Source organism: Orussus abietinus, unplaced genomic scaffold, assembly GCF_000612105.2.
Source record: "Orussus abietinus isolate OABI.00-Male unplaced genomic scaffold, Oabi_2.0 scaffold240, whole genome shotgun sequence".
Lineage (NCBI taxonomy): Eukaryota > Metazoa > Arthropoda > Insecta > Hymenoptera > Orussidae > Orussus > Orussus abietinus.
The window spans coordinates 31,119-53,965 of NW_019394465.1; the positions used below are offsets into that span (position 1 = coordinate 31,119).

Below are 22,847 nucleotides of genomic sequence, written 5' to 3' on the forward strand. Positions count from 1 at the left end.
GGAAGGTCATTCGGCCCTTTGTCTCTCCCCTGCCGCATTCGGTTCCCTCCCCACTCCGTCCGAGAGACCGTCCCCTCTCTCTCACTCCCACGCTTCTCGAAAGAGCGACGAAGACGGACAGTGCCCGCATCCCTGCGGGAACCTGCGTACTCCCCCCCTGCGCGCCCCTCTTTGCTTTACCGTGAATTTACGAGCAGTCCCTATCGCCTGGCCACTGGGTCTCCGCGCCACTAGCGACGCGGCTCCAACGGAAAGCTAGTCTTCTCGACCAATCACAGTGCCGCTCCAGTGGCCCCGCGCGCGCCCCTCCCCTCCCGATAGACGCCGGGTGCGCGGTGGGGGCAGGGTGGGGACAAAGAGAGGTGAGTGGAGGCGCGGCGGCGGTTCGGAGCGAGTCTCTCGGCAGGAAGGCTGCCGGGCGCCATACTGTCGTTCGGCTCGGTACGCGTCTTGCGTTTCTCGGGAGAGGCTCGCCAACGTCCGGCTCGGTGCGTCGTCCGTCCGGGCGGGTTCCTCTTGTTCTTTTTTTTTTTTCCTTTCCGTTGCGCGGCCCACGCACCTCGCGACCCGCGCCGCGGCCCTCCACGAGGCGAGCGTCTCGCCGGTGCAGTGCGGGTGCCGACCAGTGCCGCCGGGGAGTCGAGAGAGAGAGTGACACGGCCCTCGCGGGGATTTATTAAGGAGCGCCCCGACGCCTGGTCACGGAATACGGTGAGTCCCTTTTTTCCAGGATTTTCAATTCTCGTTTATTCCCATTTCTTTCCAATTTATTCCCAATTTATTCCCATTTATTCCTCCCTCGAGAACGCCGGAACTTCCTTAGCTTGAAAAATAACTCTCGAATATTTTCGGAATGCCTCAATGCATAAATATTCAACGTGCCTCTAGCAAGATCGTGCTTCGCAAATTGACTGTAAATACAGATTTGTTTTTTTTTAATTCCGACCGATTTTCTTTCCGGATTTTCCTTGCGTGGTAGACCGTTGAATTTCGAAAAAGATTCGTACCTTAGCTCGACTCACGGCATACTTCGTTACGTACGTTTGAAAAGAAAAATGGAGCACGCGGGATCCTTTCACTTTTGATCGATCCTTTTTATTTTCCACTTTGTGGAGTACATTCGATTCCGCCTCGATGTCTCCGAAGAGGAGGTGGCAGGGGTCTTCGCAGACGTAGAGGCCAGTGACTTCGACGAGTTAACCTTGGACACGTTCTCCACCACTCTTCCCGTGACCCTACGAGTAGTTTTAATCCATGACCTTATCACCTTCGACCTCGCCCTAAAAAATGAGGATCCGGTTCTTCAGAAGGTTACCAAGATTTTCGGCATTTCAGTTTTTGCCACGTCTCTTTGAAGTCCAATAAACATCCCCAAATAAACGGTCTAATAACTCCCATTACGTCCATGGTATGTACAGTTTTAAAATGCAGACTTCGTTCTAAAAACTTGATAACGACCATATTTTAAATATTAACTCCTGGTATCACTTGGATCGTATATTTAAAACAGCACCTGGAAGATTTCTTATGAAGTAGGAAAAATAGTCGTCGCTTTTCTTTTTTTTTTTTTCTTTCCCTTTAATATCTTAATTTAAATAAACTCCTCGTTGGGAAGATTAGGCCAGGTCGTTATTACCCAATTGTCATCATTTGTTTCCTCCGATTTGATTTGATCATTTTCATTTTGTGCGTTGAATCGTCATCTGCAAAACCACCCGAAGGGATCTCCCATTGATCTTGTTCACCTTGAATGTCTGTTTCACGAGATAAGGGCCTCGTTGGCCGAAGATATGTTGCAGCTAGCTCGGGTTTACCTTGTAGCATGTGCTGGCCCTTTAATTGCACCTTGGATTGGCATCGATTGCGATTACGTGCGAATATCAGCGGCTTGCATCCCCTTGTCTTGGTCGGTCTAATTCGCGTTAGCTTTCGACTTTTTTTTTTTAACGTTTGCTTTGTATATGTGCTGGACATTTAATTGCACCCTGGATTGGCATCGATTGCGATTACGTGCGAATATAGGATGCTTGCATCCCCTTATCTTGGTCGGTCTAATTCGCGTTAGCTTTCGATTTTTTCTTTTTTTTTAACGTTTACCTTGGAGTATGTGCTGGCCCTTTAATTGCACCTTGCGATTACGTGCGAATATCAGGGGCTTTTATCCCCTTATCTTGGTCGGTCTAATTCGCGTTAGCTTTCGACTTTTTTTTTTTTTAACGTTTGCTTTGTATATGTGCTGGACATTTAATTGCACCCCGGATTGGCATCGATTGCGATTACGTGCGAATATAGGGTGCTTGCATCCCCTTATCTTGGTCAGTCTAATTCGCGTTAGCTTTCGATTTTCTCTTTTTTTTTAACGTTTATCTTGGAGTATGTGCTGGCCCTTTAATTGCACCTTGCGATTACGTGCGAATATCAGGGGCTTTTATCCCCTTGTCTTGGTCGGTCTAATTCGCGTTAGCTTTCGACTTTTTTCTTTTTTTTGTAACGTTTACCTTGGAGTATGTACTGGACATTTAATTGCACCCTGGGTTGACATTGACTGCGATTACGTGCGAATATCAGGGGCTTGCATCCCCTTGTCTTAGTCGGTCTAATTCGCGTTAGCTTTCGACTTTTTTTTTTTAACGTTTGCTTTGTATATATGCTGGACATTTAATTGCACCTTGGATTGGCATCGATTGCGATTACGTGCGAATATCATCGGCTTGCATCCCCTTGTCTTAGTCGGTCTAATTCGCGTTAGCTTTCGATTTTTTATTTTTTTTAACGTTTACCTTGGAGTATGTGCTGGACATTTAATTGCACCCTGGATTGGCATCGATTGCGATTACGTGCGAACATAGAGGGTTTGCATCCCCTTGACTTGATCGGCGATCTTACCTTCATATTTTTTCTTTTTTTTTCTTCTTCTTTTTTCTTCCCGTCGCTCCAGAGAGACGCAAAATGGCATGTCGGCGGGTCCTGCGGGATTTTGGGTCAGGATTTCGGTGGGATTACGGGGCGAATTTACTCGGCCATTGCCATTGGACGGAGGCCTTAACGGCGTGCGGTCCGCGGGCTTTCCGCGTGCGGGATCGATAGCCGCGGCGGAAACGGCGATTGCCGGCCGGGACGACACGCGGGATTCCTTCGCGGCCGCACGAACGACAAGGCGGCCCGAACACGTCGGTTAAGTCGGCTCGTAATTACCCCCCCCCCCCCCCCTCCCGTATTGCGGATCGCAGTTCCCTAGAAGTAGTTACACCACTCGAGAAACCGGCCCCGTACTTATGCAGAACCCTCGCATCCGCCGGGAGGAAAAAAAAAAAAAGAAAATCGAGTTCCAGTTTAACCCGGAAAAAATGGTTGCAAGCTGTTATCATTGCATCTTTTTCATTTTATTTTTTTTTCCGGTGCGGTCGAGAATGTAAATACAAAAATGGTACGGACTCACTCGTTATGTCCTTTCTTGCGAGGATTTCTTATCGCGGGGAGTTACCTAGGGATCTTATCATTATTCAATTTGTTCGTTTAGCGGTTCGTCAGTTACGTTCGATATATCCCAATTTGCATGAAATAACCGGGATTTCGTTGGCCTTACCTCTTTCTTTAATTTCCATTTTCGCAAGAATTTCTCCGTCGGCAGAGGAGGTCCCGGGGAATTGATAAGCGGATAAGCCTCGGGCTTATTTCGTTCGGCGGTTTGTCCTGATTTATCGTAGAATTCCACCGAGGAGCGTGACACGCGGTCTCGAGGCGAACTCGCGATGCGATCTCCGGATTGCCCTGGCGTGTTCTCGGCCCCTTTGGATTTCGGGCTTTACCCCTGTGTCCCGACCAGACCCGAGGCCGAATGGGACGAAAGGCCAACGAGTCATATAACAGGGGAGGGATCGAACCGGCGAAGTGGCCCCTCTGATTGCCAAGCATGGAATAATTAGATCCACGGAGAGAATGATCACTTTTACGTCGTAATATGATTTTTTACCCTCTCAATTAATATCCACCACTGCTCGCCGTATCTTGAGAAGTGATGCGTCGTTCCATAGTTTTTTTTTCCTCCTTTTTTTCTTCTTTCGAATTTTTTTATTGAATTTTAAGACCTACGCCTCGCGGGCCTCCAAGCTTTTAGAAGATCCTGGCGCGATCGCGACACTTTCCGGGAGGGGAATTAATTTTATTCCCGGGGAGAGCGACTCGACGACGTCGTCCAGGAAAATCGTAGATCACCGTGGGGGTCTGTGGAGCTGCAAGATATATTTTTTTTTAACTTGTCTTGCCTTGGGAGGGGTCAATAAAATGTGGAAGCGGGGGAGGGAGGTTGCACCGCGTGGTATGGGTCGCACCTTCGAACGACTCGAAATCGCTACGTCGATTCGAACCGGTCCGCCTTTCGAGAGCTTATTACACGCGCGTATGTATGATATACCGGGATGTATGCACGTCCCACCGCCTCTGTTCCTTTCCTACCGGTCCTGGACAGGTCCTGGACAGGTCCGAAAGACCTCGAGCGCCCCACCTGCGCCCCTTTTTTTACGAGCCGATGAACCTCGGCTCTGCCTCGACGTTTTACGATCCGGGAACTCGTTGCCGATCGCCGACACACCCCCTGAAGACGATCTCTTAATCCGGCCCTTTCGACCGATCTTCATGGCCAGTCGCATTTTTTTTTTTTTTCTCACGATTTGAAAGGAGAGAGAAAAAAAAAGGAGAGAATGGTTTTTTTCCACCCGGAACGCCCCGCGTAAAAATGTCGCGCTCGGACCAGGTGGAGGGATTTTGGTATAGCCCACGGATTGCGTATAATTTAGGGCCCAAGATGGTATTACGGTACATGTGCGATTTAATTTAACCCGTTTTTTTTTTCTTCTCTTTTCTTCTCTCTCTTAAAGTAAGAGAACGATTTAAGGTGATGTGAAAGTGGCGTCGAAGAGGTTTTGTTTATAAAATTTTGTTCCCAACTCGATTTATCGAATAATTTGAAACTTCACAACGTGAGTGGGGAGACTGTAAGGAAGGTCCTGAAACTCATGAAATTTCAATTCTTTTGAAATTTCTTGATAGGTATTTTAAGAATAGTTTATAAAAAATGAAATTTCCCGAGTTTCAGGACCTACCTTAGGGTCTCCGTATTCACGTTTTAAATTATGAAACGATTTGAGACACCCAGTTTGTAGGAAAGTTTTATGAACTATTGAGCTTTCGGATGCCACTTTCACATCCCCTTAAGAATTAAGAGAACTAAGAACTGAGTGAGCTCGCCCCCGGGCGTTAAAGGATTAATAAAGAATTATTAATCCTTGATAAGGTATCGAAACTGTGGTCATCGACCCTGGACTAGTGACGTTTGTTAAGCGAAAAAGGGGGGGAAAAGGAAGAATTCATTTGCAAGGAGACACGGCGGGCCCTTCGTCGCCCTTTATCCCGTGACTCTAGTCTCGAGTCTCTCCGTGAATGGAAGCTTTGAGGACGGACCGGAGTGCTCAGATTACTCGCGATTGCCGATTTAATGGGCGCGCATATTTTTTTTTTTTTTTTCTTCCCCCTGAACGAGAGGCATTGACGGTACCCTCCTGCAGTTCGAAAGGAAAAGAGAAAATAGATAAAGAAAGGGAGCGCCGATATCTCGCGCCCGTTGAACTCGATCGGGAAGAGACTCCCTTTTTTCGCCGTCCTCTTCTCTAAACGAAGGGTCCGGCATTTCGGGACGGGACTCGACCCTTCCCTCCAAATCAAGAGAGATTTTCTTTCGGCAGTTTGACCTCTTCCCGGATTCTCTCCCCGCGCTTCGAGTTCCAAGGGGGGGCTTCGCTTTGCCGCGGAAGTTTGCACCCCGAGGGTGTCCCTTTTGCCTTTCCTCTCGCAACCTCCGGCGCATTCATTCGCACGCATACCTTGGGCATCCCGTTTCGCGAGTCCTTTGTCTCTTACCACGTGGAGAGCACAGATCGATCCCACGTCCCGACCGGCGTAGCGGCGTCGAACCAAGGAAATGGGAAAACGGGAAAATCCATAAGGCGAAGTGAAAGACGTCGAGGAACTTGATCGACGTCGATAAAGGCTGAGTTAAAGAAATTTTTCCAAAAATCCGAATTTTCAATGTGTCAGGACAATTTTTAGATGATCAGGAGTGACGTGTCAAAGTTTCGGAGGGTTTGGTCTTATGCCCTTAAAAAAAGTGTATTCGAATCGACTGATTTGAAAGGGGGCTTCACATCACCTTAACCCTTGGAAGAAGGAACTAAGGGTAGATAAACCGAGAGGATAAAAAGTTTATTAAAAAAATCCAAATTTTCAATGTGTCAGGACAATTCTTAGATGATCAGGAGTGACGTGTCAAAGTTTCGGAGAGTTTGGTCTAATACCCTTAAAAAAAGTGTATTCGAATCGACTGATTTGAAAGGGGGCTTCACATCACCTTAACCCTGGGAAGAAGGAACTAAGGGTGGATAAACCGAGAGGATAAAAAAATTGTATTAAAAAATCCAAATTTTCAATTTGTCAGACTAGATCCAAAATCACATTTTGGGATGGGGGGAATTTCACCAACGAGACATGAAATGAATTTTCACCTGACGTTCGGACGAATTGAAGGCTTCCATGCCACCTCGCGATTTCCATTACGTGTTCGGGTTTCGACACCGTCATTTCGCGTCGGATCGTCAGTCCTCCTCCTCGTCTGAGTCATCGAGGCTCCTCGAGTCTGCAGGAATAATCGTGACGATTCGCGTGGGCCGTCAAGAGCCATATTCCATTTCGAAATTGACGGTTCGAGTTTGGGTCGAGCCACTCCCGAGTTTGGGGGCGAATTTCCCTCCCCCCGTTCTTCCGCCGCATCAATTCTCTATTTATTTACCTAATTATTTTCTTATTTTAACGCGTAGGCGGCTCATTCTGGGCCCTGTTAAATGCCGGCCGACCGGAGAAAGTCTCGGGGAACGAGACTCGCAGAAATGCCGGACGAGTTCGCGCAAAATGAGAGATATAGTTCGTTTAACTTTGTGCCCGCAATGCTATCAATTATCGAGCCGAGCCGATCGACCGGATCGCGGCTTGCCGCCTCGTATCTCTCCGACGATATTAATTTTCAGTAGCCGATTGATCTCGGCGATATGTCGGCCCTCTGACGCGTATGGACTGAGGGATTATGTCGTTATTACCTGTACGCCTAGATGCAATTGTCGAGGCGCAACGTCTCACTCGAGGGTAATTCCAAAGCGACTTATGGAATTCGAGTAACCGCGAAAATTCAATTCTTCTCCCGCTGATAGGATACCGACGCGATAGCGCGTCCTTTGTATCTACCCTATCAGTAATTACAATTTTTCGTAACGTCAAACGGGGATGTGCAAGCATTTTCATATCGTCGTTTCGTTTGTTGGTTGATATTTCAGGATTTTTTATTTGCGAGGAAATCCGCTGAATTCTCCGCGGGGCGACGATTAGAAATTCGACTGTTTGATTTCAAATGGAGCCCCTCGGTGATCGAGGACAATGGGGAATATTGCGCCACCGGTCGCTATTGGAAATCGGAAATCTGGAGCAACCGACGGGGGTCATTTGCGCCCCGGAACACGCACGGATAATATCATTTTCAAAGGTATCTCCAGAAGAGAGAGAGGCGAGGGTACCCCAGACTTTTCTTCTACTCTCTCGCATGCAAATCGTGCGATGGGTCACAGAGACTGGGGCCTATTTAACAACTATATCGGTAACGAAACCCACTATCTTTTCTTCCTCATTGCGCCGTTCGGCTCTCCTTTCGATATCAGCTCCCGATGGAACGGAAGAAATTGCCATTATTATTATAGAAATTGCCCCAGACTGCCATTTTCTTTCTCATGACTCGTTTACAATCTAAGTAGAAGGCCGGATATAACCATTTCCTAGGAAGCCACCGACCGGCCCCGGATCGATGCGCCTTCCCCTCTTTATATTTTTTTATTCCCTTTTTTTTTTTATCAATCCATGGATAACAACTATCAAACAATTTTTCCCAATTTCGGTGGTCTTCAAATGGATGTCCGAGGGAGCGTTTTTCAACTTCCGTCGACGGCTTGCACCCTTAACGCAACCCTTTAACGTCGAATGCCCCCACAACCTCTATGTTTTTTTTATTCATTTTTTCTAACAACTATCAAACAATTTTTCCCAATTTCGGTGGTCTTCAAATGGATGTCCGAGGGAGCGTTTTTCAACTTCCGTCGACGGCTTGCACCCTTAATGCAACCCTTTAACATCGAATGCCTCCACACCCTCGGACTTGGTGTGGGGTACTGATAACGCATACAGGTAACGCCTGCATTGTAATCCCCCTCTCCCCTTTCGCATTAACCGTCGCACGTGTACTGGTGCACAGAGTACCTAGGTAAATGGGCACGCGACATACGGCCCGGTATGCGGTGTATCAGGAATCGGGATATCAGTGAACCCCTGGACACGTGTGATAAGAATTTATGCACCGCGGCTCTCGCTTCGGGCACTTTGGCGAAAGTCCGGTGCACCGATCGATCCTTTTATTTATTTTTTTTCCTCTCTCTGTTTTTTTTTTTACATCCGGCATTTACTACCTTTTAGTACCCGGGGTCGGAGTGCGCTAGATTTATCTTGTAAATTTTTATTTTTTTCTCTCTACGGTTAAAATGCGTAATGAAGGAGAGAGCGATAAGAAGCTGAGTCACCGATTTATTCCGGGATGCATCTCCCTCGATCGAGATATACAGGATAAATAAATCAATAATTCAAGAGCCAACCTTGGCAGAGCGCGGTCTTAAGGCGGGGCCACCTACTTAGGCCCCGACCTAAAAATATAACCACCTGTGACGTAGGTCGGGTGCAGTTAACATATTTTTTATACACCGTTGGCTTCGTATCCTTATGCAACTACGTACGTATTAAATGTGCCGCATCGGAGTGGCGCACCGGGAACGGATGCGGACCACCTACGATAGACGTTTATGGCACCTCGGAGAGAGGCGATTTTTTTTTTTTTTTTACGAGCGGCTATCATTTATTTTGCAATCCTGTGATTCTTTATTTGGGTCTCGTCGTCGACTAGAAGATAAATAAATTGGACGCGACGTCCCATCGGGATCGTGACTATTTATTCGAGCATATTCCGGTGAATGTAATTATTCCTCGAATTGACAAAGCACTTCTGTGGTGCCGTGCGAGGAAATATTTCTTTCGGTTCGGTGGATTTTTTTTTTCTTTTTTTTTTTCTTCACTCTCAGGGTAGCGTTCGATGTTTAGGGGATGTGAAAGTGGCATCGTTCATAAAACTTTTCTACCAACTGGGTGTCTTAAATCGTTTCATACTTTAAAACGTGAATACGGAGACCCTAAGGTAGGTCCTGAAACTCGGGAAATTTCATTTTTTTATAAACTATTTTTAAAATACCTATAAAGAAATTTGAAAGGAATTGAAATTTCATGAGTTTCAGGACCTTCCTTATAGTCTCCCTATTCACGTTGTAAAGTTTCAAACTATTCGGTAAACCGTGTTGGGAGAAAAGTTTTGTAGACAAAACCTCTTCGACGCCACTTTCACATCACCTTAAAGCTACGTTTTTCTCGGTCGAACCCTGACGAGGGCGAGAAAAGCCGGAAAAGGAGAGATTCACGGGAGAAATTCGCGAGCGTTCTTCTCTTCGCGTTTCAACCCCCGGGCTTCGATTTGCTGGCATTTCTTCCCCGTGGTATTTACTTATCTCGAGGAACATCCCTCCGGCCAGCGAAATGCCGGGCTGCCATTTCACGAGACGCTGCACCTTCGGCAATGCCCACGCGATAATCGCGCCCCCTGATAATAACCATAGATCGATTCGATCCACTTTCAAACGAAGAGCCGGCTCTCCTCCGTATGTTTCCGGAAAAAATGGCGGAAAAGGTCCCTCGGTTTCCCGCCGGATTAGCCGGACCACGACCTCCGTTTCCCTCCCCTTTCGATTTCCCGACATGCTATGTATCCCAACTTGTCCCTTTCCGCCGGATGATCCCGGATTTAAATCAAAGTATTCGAATTAATTTTCCAACGACCCCTTATCATATAATTTACAATCACTCGGCCATGTAATCACGACAGTTCAGCCGCGATTCAAAAGGGGGATTCAATTGAGTCCCTCTTTTCTTTTCTTTTTTTTTTCCTTCACCTGTCGCGAAGGTTTAGCGCACAGGTTAATTTGTCGATAAAATAAAGTTTGGAATACATTTAATCGCTGATTCGAATTAATTTTCCAACGACCCCCTGTCATATAATTTACAATCACTCGGCCATGTAATCCCGAAAGTTCAGCCGCGATTCAAAAGGGGGATTCAATTGAATCCCTCTTTTTCTTTTCTTTTTTCCTTCACCTGTCGCGAAGGTTTACCGCACTGGTCAATTTGTCGATAATAATAAAGCTTGGAATACATTTAATCGCTGATTTTTAATTCAAACCTTTTTTTTTTCTTTAACGCGACAGTCGAAGAGACCCTCTATGGGGTGGGAGGTATTTTTTCTAGAAGGGGAGGGGAAATATGTAGGGCGTCCGTTCCTCATCAATGAGGAGTCGTTATGCAAATAAGGAGGGTCGGGGCAGCATTTAAGCGCGAATTTGCGAATTCTTCCTTAAGGCATCTGCCGTAATCCGCGTCCCGCCGTTATCACGCCTCTGTTATCGACCGGGCAATAAAGCCAGCGTCGCGGGGGGGAGTACGAACGATATATATCGCCCCGTGGCTTCATGCACCGCGCGATAGTTATTACCAATATTTTTCTGCGGGATAATAAATCGCGGGTCGTTTTTTTCCCCTCTTTTTCTTTTTTTTTTTCCGACCGACGATTTTTGCCCTCGTGACGTTGAATTATATCTTTGCGGGGAAGGGGGCTCGTCTACGGGAGGAGATCGATTGCTCTTTGTCGATCCCCGGGGGGGAAAAAAAAAACCGACTAAAGGGTAAACCGCAAAATTCCTGGATATCTCGAAACGACCCCTTAATAAGTTTCGATTATTGATCGGCCATAAAAGTTGCGGTGGAATTTCGCTAATTTCAATCTTTTCGCCGATTAATGGAGTCGCGTGAAATCGAGCGGCGAGAGAAGAACGCTTCTCTCGCTTTTCGATTTTCCTTCTCCCCGGCTTACCTGCTTCTCGATTTTTACTCTCGCCTACCTCGGGGTGTGATTTTTCATTATTTTTTTTTCCCTTATATTTTCTTCTTTTTTTTTCCTTTTTTTTTACCTTGTCCGGTAATTACGTTCCTGCCGGCTCGCCGGCTCTACTCGCGCGGTCCATTCGTCTCGATTTTAATGCCGACGCGGTTTCACGGTGACGGGTAAAACGGCGAGGATATTTCTACGTCGACTGGCTTCGAAAAAAATCTAATAAACTCCCCTTCCCTCGATAATCCGACGCGTATAAATGCAACTTGTTTGCATACTTCGCCGCGGGGTGGAGAGGCCAATTAATTTGCATCTCATCGGGCAACGAAAGTTCGGTCATGAAGTTCCATCGTAGGAGTTTATAAAATGTATAAAAAGGAGGGATATCCCCTCAGCGATGGGGATTTTCACCCTGTTAAGGAAAGGTACACAGGGTGAATTTTTATTCGAAATGGCCCGATTTTTCCACTCGGAAAAAAAAAGAAAATAGAAAGAAAACGAGATCATCCTTCTAGCTCGAGGAACCCTTCGACGTGCCTCCGTCTGGGCGCCATTCCGCGCGATTTCGGCCGCAGGGTCGCGTCCGACAGATATTTCCGCGGCCTCCGATAAAAATTGCTAATTCCCCGGACAAAGGGACCGCCGGGCATTGTCCGTGAACACGGCGAATGCCACCCCCCCGTGTACCGAGAGATATTATGAATGAGCTTATAGTGCCCCCTCTGTGTACAGCGACCGGGCACTCGTGCGCGTGCGCGTTACGCGGCCCGATACGTACTTGACCGGTGCACACACCCACACACTCGGCCGACTAATTAAGGGGTGATTAGATATTTCCTCTTTCTTTCCGTCAATCAATTCTTTAGTTAACGATTTTAGGGATTGCGATGTTTCCGGGTTGAGAGGAGACCGGAAGGGACGACCGATTAGTTTCCGGGGTGAGGATGTTTACCCTCGATGTTTTCGGCGGGATAAGATAGGGAATCCTTGGAGACATCACCTGGAGGAGATCAAGGGGTTATGAAGTCGAAAGAGGGACTGGGATCGGTTTGACACGTTCCGTGCCACCCGAGGTTAACGCGTATTATCGGTGGTACACGTGGCACGGAACGCGTTAAGGGATTTTCCGGAAAATATTCCGGGGCGCGATTTGTGCGATTTGTGATTTTCGGGACTTCCCTTTAATCCGAGGGGCGGTTGTTTTAATCTAGGACGCGTCTTTCGGAGATTCCCGCCAAGGGGGACGTTCGCCACGTTGTCTTACGCTCCGTCGAGTGATCCGTAAGAGAGACCGAAATCTCGGCCTCGGGGAACTTTTTCCCCACTTTCTAGAGGCCGGGGTCCGGTGAGTCACCGCTCATAATCGAAGTATCGCTGTTTGCCTTGCAGCTCTGTCCTGGGTTGACAGCTTGATAAAGAACTGTCTCTCGGAAAAGTTGTTTCGAAATTTCGGAGACCTCGTTCGCTTCCAATCGAGCCCGAATCCAGGGGCAGGATCAAAACGACTCGACCTAATCCCTGGATCCTCCTTATACCACTTTGATCCAACCCCGGGACACAGATGCAAACGTAAATGTCTCTATCGAAGAAAAAAAAAAAAAAAGAAAAAAAAATCGATTGCAATTAATTTTATCATATCAATGGTTATCAATCGCAGCTGTTTACGCGAGGATGGGCTCATCGATGTTTCGAGTCGGTTTGGGGGTGGAGGGAATTTCTTCTCCTTTTTTTCCCCCTTCGATCGAGGGATCGTCTCTTCGAGATTTACTCTCGGAGACTAGTCGGGACTTCCGGAAGGGGTTAGAACGTCCCCGGGGACCGATGTTTGCTCCGGCCAAGCAAATTTCCTCCGATTCGACGGCACTTCCGGTCTCTCGATTCTCCCGCAATCGGAAATATTTGCCGAGTCTCGGCATTAACTTCCGGTGCCTCGAAAGAGGCGTCGCTTGGCCGAACAGCCACGTCGGCTCGATCAACGCGAAAGTACGTTTATTTGCCCCTCGCAAATAGATATCGCTCGCCCTCGAGTGCGATCCACCTCCTCCTCTCTATCTCTCTCTCTCTCCTCTTTGTACGCACCCCTGTACTCCCTCTCCCTCTACGTATCGATTGCTTTTCCGACGAAATTGAACCCTCGACTCGCCTCCATATCGAGCTGCGAATTTTTCTCGAATTACCTGACGTTTTCCCGGACTGTCGTGCTGGTACAGGTGCATCAACCCCTTTCGACGGTAAATGTCCACTCTTCAGGTCCGTCGGGGTGCACCTCACTAGTTCATTGCCGATATTTCATAGACGAAACCTCTTCGACCTTACTTTCATATTAATAAATTAAAAATTAATAAATCAAATTAATCGGAGGTCTTCGTGTTTAATAGGGTTAGATCGATGTTGCATTGGACGTAAGCGTTTTTAAATCACCGGGTAATGTCTGCAATTGCGGTTGTAACCGTGTTCTAGAATTATTGCACCCCGGGTGGAGGGGTAGAACGAGGGGAGATCATATGAAATGACACGTTTCATGCACCCCGTGGTACTTGAGAAACGGTCGGAAATTCTAGGTGACAAGTTTCGCGGAGGAGGTCTCAAGGCATTTGCCACTTGGCAACCAATTGTGACATCCTCTTCCTCTAAGATGACATCTCCCTCCCCTGAGGTGACATCCCCTCCCCTGAGGTGACATCCCTTCCTCTGGGATGACATTTCCTCCTCCCCCGAGGTGACGTATCCGATGTCTTTCCCCTGACTGTGCGTCGATGTCGACCTCTTCTTCCTTCCCTGCGACTCCTTTCTCGGCCTCGTTGCTTACTCACCTGTGGACCCGCCGTTCCTCACCTGGATTCTCCTAGGTACACGCACCAGGTCGACGGCTTCGGTAACGCGATCTATCCACCACGTAACTTATCGTCTAGCCCACCGTCGCGGTTCTCATTCCGAGCCAGAAACGATGCCACGTGGTCCTCCATTCGATAGACATGCCCATGGCTCCCATAACTCCGGAATGGATATAAAATGAATAGAAAAAAAAGAGAGAATATTGTCCTCGAGCGAGAGCCTATCTATTTTAGTGACTCCCTGAGCTGGAAGTGAGAATTCGTGCCGGGACCGGCGAAATATTACCCCTTTGAACACGGAGCCGTTTCGACATATGGGCGAGATTCCTCTGACCGTGCAGGCAATATTGGACCAAACGTCGGGCGCCTTTAGGCGCTCTTAGTAGCCAAAATGTTAAATAATATATCTCTTCGGTTAAATGGATTTATATTTTCGCAATGTTGAAGAGAACCTCCGTTAAATCTCTATTACAAGGTGTTTCTTATTTTGTATCGCATGGAAGTCGTCGTTAACCCTTTGAACACGGAGCCGTTTCGACATATGGGCGAGATTCCTCTGACCGTGCAGGCAATATTGGACCAAACGTCGGGCGCCTTTACGCGCTCTTAGTAGCCAAAGGGTTTAAACAATGTATCGTTAGGATATGAAATTCTCGATTTAGGGATATTTAGTCCGGAATGCCTTGGGTCCCTTAAAATGTCTTTTCTCTTTCATCTCGTTGGGTGTACCCTACGCGTATGTATATTCTATTCAAATGCTTTGTTTGAATTTTTCCAGCTCTTCTGGGAGGGTCGAAAGGTGTTTCCAACGCGTCGCGTGAGCAGTGCTACCCTCGACCGTGGTCGGGAGTAAACTCCCCGTGTTAAATCTCCGCGAACCCTCTTTAAAGGGCTTCCGAGGTGCATAACTTTACGGGGACACGTCGAACGGGTTGCACGCAATCGCCTACCGGGCGTTCCTCGTCTCGGGATACGGGGACAAAACGCGATCCACCCGGCCACGTTTTTCCTATTGTCTCCTCCGAGAGTCCCTAACGATGTATCCACTCGACGGCGAGGAACTCATTTATCCGTGTAATTTCATTTTCCCTATTTTACAGCTTTCATCCTCATCCCCGATTCTTCGAGAGATGTAACCTTTTTTTATTTTAATTTTTTTTTAATATTCCCCCCCATGAGATTGGCATTATTTAACGATCAGCTGATGTCGCGCCGGAAAAGTGCATTTCTCTTCGATCGGGTGCAATGTTTCTTTATGGGGAAGAATCTTCCTGAAGGAACCACCGGATGCTGCGCGGGATGACATCTCGAGATTTTCCACCGCGTCCGGGAAATCTCTGAAAATAAAAATAAAAAATGCCGTATAGAATTTCTTTTTTTTTTCTTTTTTTTTTTTTCCCACGCGTTTCGATAACGCTCACGAGAAAGTAAGAGGGAGGAAAGGAGGGAAAAAAAAATGGCGGTACGGAATTTCTTTTCCCCCGCGTTCTAATAAGCTTGATTACGGGCGCGACCCCCCCGGCGGCGCGATAAGAGGGAATTTTTACGAGATTTCATGGAATATTCATGGTGGGTCCTGCTAAAGGGAGCGCACGAGCGGTCGCCCGGAAATGCAATTTCCATTTGCGCAGATTTTCCTCGGAAATTTGGGACGCGGCGGTGGGTCCGGGGGTCACGCTGCATTTTTTAAGCACTCACATTCCGGAAGTGCTTCCCGACTGGCAGTCTTACTCCACTTCTCCTAATGCCGCGTCCCTTTGTTTACCCCCGCGTTTGCATTTGCAATCCGTCGAGGCCCTTTGTCAGGAGGAGGAGTTACGTTTTTATTATCTCCTTATATATAATCTCCGCATCCTCGGCGGGAAAGCGCGAAAAGGGCCTACGAGGACTCTCGTCCGGGTTATTCCGACAATAAACGAATTTAAATTAAAAATCGCCGTCTTTATGCAGGAAATAAATCGGTGGTGTAATTCACGTTTCGTGATATTTTCTCCTCGGCAGTTTAAAGGTTTGCCAATGTTTATCCTGTCGCTATTCCGACAATAAACGAATTTAAATTGAAAACGCATTGTCCGCCATCTTTATGCAGGAAATAAATCGGTGGTGTAATTCACGTTTCGCGATTTTTTCTCCTCGGCGCTTTAAATGTTTGCCAATGTTTGTCCTGTCGCTGGAAAAAAAAAAAAAAAAAAATGGAAAAATAATCGTGAAATTCTCCAGGTGTTGTATCTTCTCTTCTTGTTTTCCTCTCTGTTCTTCTCTCTTATCGCGCGCGATTGCTCGCGGTGGAATGCATCCGAGGACACGCTTGCCGACTCCGAGAGGTCCTTGTTAGTATTCTAAGGATGCACCCCCTCTTCCTGGAGGGGGAACAAAAATGCAACCGTTCGCCGAAGGGACCCTCGCGCTATCAGCGAAATAATAAATAATCCCGATGTGCGCGAAGATATCTCCCCGGTTTCCCTTGAATGGACCGAGGCGTGACATGAAATGCACGCGTGCAGTGTGCATTCACACGGACGAAGTATGCAACCGTATGCACAGAGGATGCGCCTGCACGAGAGAGAGGCATCTTGTATCGGCGATCTCTCTCCCTCTCTTCGCCCTCCCCCCGGTGATTGAATCACGTCACGTTGCTCGCATAACCGAGTTATCATTTGTTATCAATAATGCATTGGCGGGCCGAAATCGGCGCGTGCTCAGGAGACGCGAAAGGGGTAATCGGAGCACGTGTTCGACGATTGCCTCTTTCCTTGACCCACGATTAAAGAAGTCATGAGCGACATTTTAATATCATACACGTGGACCCGGGATGACACTTAATCTCCGATTAACTTCCGCCGGTTCTCTGCATCGATAACCGAGAATACGAAAATTACGGCCCTTTGTTCCCGACATTTATTCCCTATTTACACTTAGGTGTTATTTATCAATTTCGTTCCTGTTAATCTATCCGATAAGGCTGTGCCGTTATCAATTCTTTCCTCGGGCATGGTTCTGGGTATTATTAATCATTTATTTCCCTCTAATTTCCCTGATAAGGCTCCGAATGCATTGTTAATCACTGGTATTATAATCTGTACGGTTCATTCACTGTCTTTCGATTTCTCTGATAAGGCTTTGTATATCACTCGTGCCTTGATAGGAAGTGCGGGGGATTTCCCGTCGACACCCCAAAGTGACGCTGATCCCATAAGACAATCGATCCTGCTCTTATTGCCCCATTTACGTCACGGGGTATGACGATCGACGAGGAAACGTGTTTATTAACTCTTTTTGGCTGTCACGTCTCGTGCCGTAAACTCTGGACCCATTGTCATCCAGCATCCACCTTCGTCTCTGGGATTAATCACCGGGCCGATAGCCCCGGGAAATATTTCCTTATCAGAGCAAGGCGACATTTAATCATCCTTTGTCTTTATAATATCTAACGACTCGAGGTGATACGAAAGTCCCCTGTAAAGTCGATCCGCCAAACAATCGATCGCTTCGATCTCTGGCACGCTCTTTTGGCGACAAAATATCGATTGTCTCTTCCTTCGGAGCCTTTGTCGCTCGTGTCGGCACGCGATCAAAGGGGCTGCCATCGCTCTACGCAAGATGAATATTCATATCGTCGTCCTGCTACGTCGCCGTTTGCAAGATAAATTAAAGAGAGGGAGATAGGAGACCCCAAGAAACATCATTCCGCGAGAAGGCATCTCCACGGTGATATGCCGAAAAATGGGAATTTCATTTTTTTGAATCGGAGAAAAACTTCGGCGACTCTTTAATGCTTCCGACGTGTCCTGGGAAATCTCACGGTGATATGCTGGATCATCTCCACGGTGATATGCCGAAAAAAAGGAATTTCATTTTTTTGAATCGGAGAAAAATTTCGGCGACCCATTAATGCTTCCGACGTGTCCTGGGAAATATCACGGTGATATGCTGGATTATTTTCATGGTGATATGCCGAAAAAAGGGAATTTCATTTTTTTGAATCGGAGAAAAATTTCGGCGACTCTTTAATGCTTGCGCCGTGTCCTGGGAAATCTCACGGTGATATGCCGAAAAGAGGGAATTTTATTTTTTTGAATCGGAGAAAAATTTCGGCGACTCTAATGCTTCCGACGTGTCCTGGGAAATCTCACGGTGATATGCTGGATCATCACCACGGTGATATGCTGAAAAAAGGGAATTTCATTTTTTTGAATCGGAGAAAAATTTCGGCGACTCTTTAATGCTTCCGACGTGTCCTGGGAAATCTCACGGTGATATGCTGGATCATCTCCACGGTGATATGCCGAAAAAAGGGAATTTCATTTTTTTGAATCGGAGAAAAATTTCGGCGACTCTTTAATGCTTCCGACGTGTCCTGGGAAATCTCACGGTGATATGCTGGATCATCTCCACGGTGATATGCCGAAAAAAGGGAATTTCATTTTTTTGAATCGGAGAAAAATTTCGGCGACTCTAATGCTTCCGACGTGTCCTGGGAAACTCGAGGAACGGTCAGGGGCTCATATCGTTATCACTGCACGTGGAAAATCCCGAGAGATTTATTTTCATATATTTATACCCGCAGTTTTCAGTCTTATTCCTGGTTGATGTGATTCTTTTTTTAATCACGAAGCATTGTGGTCCAAAACGCAGTCGCTTCCTTTGATGTCCCCGACGTGTCCCGCGATGTCACAGGACGGCCGTATGGGCTTATATCGTTATCACCGCACGTAAAAATGTTAAGAGATCTATCTTCGTCGTTTTTCTTCTTTCCTGTGGGTTTTATTACATTTTTTTAATACCCAAGAAAATACAAGGAGTCGTTCGGAACGCTGCGGGATTTTTCGACGTGTCCTGGAAAAATCCAGGGACGGTTTTAGGCTCATATCGTTATCACTGCACGTAGCGACGTTTATTCCTATATTTTTATCCCTACCGGTTTTAATGCTTGGATATTATTTTTAATCCGCAGATATTGTTGGGTAAAACGTCGCATTTTCCGACGAGCTTCTACGTACGAGAAACGGAGAAATGATTGTGCCTGTCACACGTCGTTATCATTGCACGTCGGGCGGCGCTCGACTATATTAATAGGTGGACCTACGCTCTATTACTCTCGATTAACTCCATTGCCGAGGACATTAGGCCGTAATGCCGTGCGAGCGTGCAAACCGTGTACACGCGTGCCGGCGTGTTTTAAGTGTCCGAGTTACTTCCGAGAGCGTTTTGCGCCACGCCACGGAACGGCTGATAAAAGCCCTCTTTATCTCCCCCTTAAGCCGTGGGAAAATAGCCGGGAGTAAACCGTGAAGTCTCGAAATCTTCTCGAATCGCGTCGCAACATTTCCCCATAGACTTCTCGGAGAAAATCCAATTCCTCGCGGACGGCGGGAAATTTTCCGATCATCTCAGAGAATTTCCTCGCTACCCCAGATGAGGATTTTCCGGCAATCCGGTGGGTCTGTGAATCGTTCCGACATTTCGGAGAGTTCTTATTCTTCTTTCTTTTTATTTTTAATTCTTTCTTTTTTTTTCTTTATATATATTTCTTTATTGCCGCACAGGCGAGGCCCCTCTGAAAGCGCGGCGGCGGAGGTCGCGGCTATTTCGGAGCGACGTTCTACGGCCTGTGCGAAATCGACGCCGGCACATTCGAGGCGGTGCACTAAAAGGTAACGGATGGTCCAGAAATAAAGGCCACCGGGTTTATTCTAGCCGAGGGAAAGATGGCGCCGGGACGCCAGACCGATGTCTGGAGCCCCGGCGAAATGAAATCGTCCCGACGGGGCCGTGGGACGAGACGAACCCCGGGAATCTACCGAGGGTATATATCCTTCTCGAGTCGAAATCGGTCTCTCTCATCGAGGGAATCCAGTGGTTGAATATTAAAATTGAGAAAAATAAAAACCGAATGTTGATGAAAAAATTTACGATGGTCACAATTCATGGGAAGGCTCTCGTTCGGGTCCTTCTAGGGCCGGAGTTGGTCTCGAAATCGTTCTCTCTCTTCGAGGGAATCCAATGGTTGAATATTAAAATAGAAAATAATAAAAACCGAATGTTGATCGAATTTTTGCGATGGGCATAATTCATGGGAAAGCTCTCGTTTGGGTCCTTCTAGGGCCGAAGTGTGTCTCGAACACGTGTCGGCCGATCCTGTGCATCTCTCGTGTGCGGTTCGCACGCGGGAGCCGCAAAAAGGCCGCAAAAAGACGCGAAATTGTTCTGTCTCTTCGAGGGAATCCAATGGTTGAATATTAAAATTGAGAAAAATAAAAACCGAATGTTGATGGAATTTTTGCGATGGGCACAATTCATGGGAAGGCTCTCGTTCGGGTCCTTCTAGGGCCGGAGTTGGTCTCGAAATCGTTCTCTCTCTTCGAAGGAATCCAATGGTTAAATATTAAAATTGAGAAAAATATGAAAATACAGAAGAATAAAAACCGAATGTTGATGGAATTTTTGCGATGGGCACAATTCATGGGAAGGCTCTCGTTCGGATCTTTCTAGGGCCGGAGTTGGTCTCGAACACGTGTCGGCCGACCCTCCGCATCTCTCGCGCGCGGTTCGCACGCGGGAGCCGCAAAAAGGGCGCAAAAAGACGCGAAATTGTTCTGTCTCTTCGAGGGAATCCAATGGTTGAATATTAAAATAGAAAATAATAAAAACCGAATGTTGATGGAATTTTTGCGATGGGCACAATTCATGGGAAGGCTCTCGTTCGGATCTTTCTAGGGCCGGAGTTGGTCTCGAACACGTGTCGGCCGACCCTCCGCATCTCTCGCGCGCGGTTCGCACGCGGGAGCCGCAAAAAGGGCGCAAAAAGACGCGAAATGGCGGCGGCGAAAGAGAGACGCGACTCGTCTTCTCGGAAGCCCAGAGGGCCGTCTGCCGGCGTCGCCGGAGTTAGGAGCGACGCCCTCCTCGATTGACCGGCAATTACGCACTCCGAGTAATTACGCTAATTGCGCGGCGGCGTGCCTCGCGGCTCTCGAGGGGGACATTTTTTCACGCGCTCGTCGATCCTCTCCTTCCTCGCGAAATATCTCCTCCCGTTCCATTTCTTTCTTTCTATTTTTTTTTACAAACTTCTTTCTCAAAGTTACTGTTAAGGTGACGTGAAAGTGGCGTCGAAGAGGTTTTGTTTATAAAAACTTTTCTCCCAACTCGATTTACCGAATAATTTGAAACTTCACAAGGTGAATGGGGAGACTATAAGGAAGGTCCTGAAACTCATGAAATTTCAATTCTTTTCAAATTTCTTTATAGGTATTTTAAAAATAGTTTATAAAAAATTAAATCTCCCGAGTTTCAGGACCTACCTTAGGGTCTCCGTATTCACGTTTTAAAGTACGATACGATTTGAGACACCCAGCTCGTAGGAAAGTTTTATGAACGATTGAGCTTTCGGATGCCACTTTCACATCCCCTTAAGGTGAAGTGGAACACCTCGAGGAACTTGATCGACGTCGGTGAAGACTTTCCCAAATACCCACGACGCCGACGTCTCTATATCGACAGCCGTGTCGAATTATATTCGGTATTGTATTGTACTAAATGGCATATTTCTGTCGTTTTCGGACGATAATTATAAAGGAATCGAAGTGAAACTGCAGAGGGAAGCCCGACGCCTTCTCGGTTTCACTTCACCTTAAGAATTATTTGTACCGTAGATTTCAGTTTACACTTATTCCTTAACACGAGGAGCGCCGATTCCCATATGAACGCACTTTAACCGCGTATATATGCGCGAAACATAAAGGCGCAAAGAGCCTGCGTCGGTTGGTCGGCACAATGGAACCATTCACCAGGTTCACCCGGCGTCCCGACGCTCCTCCGTCCCTTCCCCCTGGCGAGCCTGTCACAATACGACGAACCTTCGGGACTCCTCGATCCGAGGTTAAGGTCTTAAGGTGAAGTGAAACACCCTTCAAATCGGTCGATTCGGATACAGCACTTTTTTTTAAGGGTGTTACACCAAATTGTCCGAAACTTTGACACATCACTCTTAGGGTGAAGTGAAACCCCCTTCAAATCANCTGGAAATCACAGATGGCGCAGGGGGTCCCTCTGCAGTCAATTAGGGCCCCAGAAATCATGAATCCAGAGGATTTCTGGAGTTTCACTTCGATTTCTTTATAATTATTGTACGAAAACGACAGGTAGAGTGTGCCATTTGGTACAATACCCAATATAATTCGATACAGCTGTCGATATAAAAACCAACGTCGGCAGCGTAGGCATTTAGAAAAATCTTTATCGACGTTGATCAAGTTCCTCGGCGTGTTTCACTTCACCTCGTTTCCAATATATTTCTCTGAAGTAAGATTGCACACTTTCCTTATGAATGGTTTCTGCATTCGAGATATTTTCCTAGGCTCTCCCACTCCCATTGTTATTTCTTTTTGGACGATTTTCTGGTGTTTTCAATTTTTCTTTCCTCCACCGGAGGACCAAGAGGGACATTAGATCTTTGTTGCACCTGCAGTATGCAGTTTCGCATTTGCATAGGAGTCAAGGTCGAGACAATCGCCCCCGGGGGGAGAACTTGAAAGGGTTATTCGGCCCAAGTGGGCGAGAGAGAAATAGAATAGAAAGAGGGGGGTCGAGAAGTGGGCGGAAAATCGAGCTAGAGAAGGGAAAGGGTGGTGTTTTTGAAAACCTCCTCTGGGGGCCACGGGCCGCCCCATTAAGCTCGGTAAAAGCTTTTCCGGCTCTTGTTTCCCTTGGTCTAAGTGCCTGGAGATACGAAGCGGGGGAGGAACTGCAGGGGAAGCAGATCGGGGAAGACGGGGACTTGATGGGGAGGGACCTTTAAAACGCAACAAACGTAATCCCCCGGTGAATTACGGCGATTGTCCCCGGCGAGAATCTGTCCACGTCGTCGGGAGACATTGCGCGAA

The 22,847-nt window shown here is 47.1% G+C and overlaps 1 protein-coding gene across 2 annotated transcripts in view; it reads left to right on the top strand.

Annotated features, from left to right (window-relative positions):
- The first annotated feature begins 446 nt into the window (after nucleotides 1-446).
- The window catches only part of LOC105697097 (dystroglycan), a 57,434-nt gene continuing 35,033 nt past the window's right edge, over nucleotides 447-22,847 (top strand). For both annotated transcript variants that reach the window (XM_012420113.1, XM_012420114.1), the window contains exon 1: nucleotides 447-711. The gene's annotated coding sequence lies outside the window, so the exon portion shown is untranslated. The remainder of the gene's footprint in view (nucleotides 712-22,847) is intronic.